Consider the following 2,750-nt stretch of genomic DNA (forward strand, 5'->3'; position numbering starts at 1 on the left):
TTTTCTTTATACAATGCACCATGTCGAATGTGTGTGATCAAGGCAGGTTGCGTACATATCCATTTATCTGGTATCTCTCCTCCATCCGATTTAATCCATCTAGTCTTTTCAAATACTTCTTGCTACAGCTTGTGACTGTGTCCAACGGTGCTGTAGATGATGCCTAAAAATGTGTGCATTTACAGTGTGTGTAAATTATGATTAAGAGAAATAATCATTTTTCGATAATTTATTAGAGTCAGCTCGTCAACCATAATGGTAATTTGTTTAGTATGAAATATCATGGTTGCTGATAACTCCATATTATGGATTATAGAATTCTTTGTTTCTTTACATCTCATTATACATCGACAGTCCCATTTTACGTTCTGTTAAGCCAGCAAATATGTCCACTGCTTTTTCAATATAGTTCTACTTTATATAGTTGCATCAAGACTCTATACAGACCTACTGCTCCACCAATGAAGGAAACTATATTATGCCATTCCCATTAAATAGAAATGGAATATTTTAAACTGCCATGTATATACGCTCATTCTAGATTTCCTTGTTCCAGCAATTCGGTGCGTTACATGCTCGGACAAATAAGATATGGCTTCGATCCTTCCTAGGGCCAGCCACAAACTGTGCAGCCTATTCTGATGCGATTAGTATTGTATTTCAGTAATGAATGGTAGCGCTTTTGTTTTGCTAATTTTCTATGTACCCAACAACATTCGGCTGCACAAAGATTGCCTTCCAGCTTTCTCTGTTGTGGTGCCATGTGACATTATCCTTTATTTCTTAGGCATCATGCACTGCCACTAATTCATTGCTTGCTATTTATTCAGTAATGCTGATTTACCTAAATTTAGTTTCCTTTATTAATTTCTATGTAATGTATATTTCAGGTGATACAATATATAAATATGTGGTTTACAAAAAAGAAAACCTGGATTCCCAACGCCGATATTACTTTGCATTATACTGATAGACATGATTACCAAATTCGTGATTAAACGTTGCCATGGTCTCAGCGGTAACCTCCCATCATTTTTGTTTTTTTTTACTACTAACATGATTAGCATCTACATGATCGCCCATGATCTATGAGGAACACAGTCAACATTTAGAGGCCAGTATTTGCCTCTCCATTGAACTCCCTGCTTAGCATCACTGCAATTTGTTCAGTACCCAAAATGGTTTTACAAGGTGATTCTGTTTGTTGCATGTTATGTTTCAGGTTTGCATCATCACATTGTTCTGTAGCCTGAGCTATATGAATTGAGTCAACTCAGAAGTTTCATTATGCCACAAACATTCTATATCCTGTATCTCCCGAACATATATGTAACCACGCATTTATGGCCTCTGTGCGCAATGGAACACCAAACTCTGCAAGGTCAGATATGTCTGCTATTTATTGATTCCAAAATACAAAGTAGAAAACCTTGAAAAACTATGCATGATGGGCGAAATATGTGGACGCCAAAGCTAAAGATTTTAGATTGGTTATTACATCACCGAGATATAGTACTGTCGTTCTACTGATCCGAGCATAGATCACTCTTAATTTTTTAATAGTCTTACCGTATTAAATATAAAAAGAGCTCCAATCTTTAGGTTTTTGTGCATGGCGTATCTACATTAGACTCCTAATATTGTTTCCGTTCAAATATGAAACTTATTTTTTTTTTCTGCGCCTTAACTGGGTGATTTACCGGCGCGCGCGATGGCGTGCATGATGGACTAGTGATTTTTTAAGAGAGCTGGCATCGAATCCTCAACATGCATCGCTCCACAATTTCTAAGCATCGCTTCAAACAAGCATCACCAGTTGCAGTGGTACAAGTGATGCTACAATCTTCTCTTTCCTTTTGAAGCATCACTTCAAGCCAACATTGTGGAAAACCTTAGCTATTTGTTGAGGGGTAGGTAATGGTATTTTTTTGGGTAATTGTGAGTAGACTCCAATAGACATTTTGGTTTTTTTTTTCAGTCCACAAGCTAGAGAAGACTTGGTTGGTTGATTGCAGCAGATTGTAGGCTTCATTCCAGTACAATCTAAGTTAAGTTTGAAAGTCCGATTAATTTGTTCTAATAAACGCTATATATCGATCTGTGTCGCGATGTAAAGTGGCAACTGGCAAGGAGTTAATTAGGATAGATTTGTGCCTATTAGCTTCGTGCCTTTAACCCTTGCTGCTACTAAAATCCAAATTCAGTGTTGCGCTGTTAGTCTTATGTTCGATTGGAAAGTGGCAAGTAGAAGATCTGGTTCTGCCTAAGCGTCAGTGTTTAGCTTTGTGTGTGGTTTGAAGTTTTAACATTGTGCGAGCTTGCAGTCGTCATAGCTGCTGCCTCTGCTCTGAGACCGAAACCTTCTTTGCTCTGCGCCATCTCCCCTCCAACTCCAGCACGCACGTACGGCCGCCGAAGGATGGAGCTCCACAGGGTCGACCTGCGCGGGATGGAGCCCGGGGAGGACGCACGTGCGGCGGTGGCGGCATCCATGACGGCACACGGCTGCGTGGTCGTCGTGGACCGCGGACTGGCGCCAGCTCTACGGGACACACTGTTCGGCCGCGTGCTCCCGGAGCTCTTCGCACTCCAGCGCGACGTCAAGCTGCGGAACACGCCCAGAGCGCCGCCACACACTGGGTACTTGTCCCACGGCGTGCAGGAGTCCGTCCGCATCAACCACGCCGACCATCCCAGCGTCGTCAGCGCCTTCGCCGACCTCCTCTGGGCTCTGGCCCAACGGCGGCAGC

The sequence above is a fragment of the Miscanthus floridulus genome, chromosome 13 (assembly GCF_019320115.1).
Source record: "Miscanthus floridulus cultivar M001 chromosome 13, ASM1932011v1, whole genome shotgun sequence".
NCBI lineage: Eukaryota > Viridiplantae > Streptophyta > Magnoliopsida > Poales > Poaceae > Miscanthus > Miscanthus floridulus.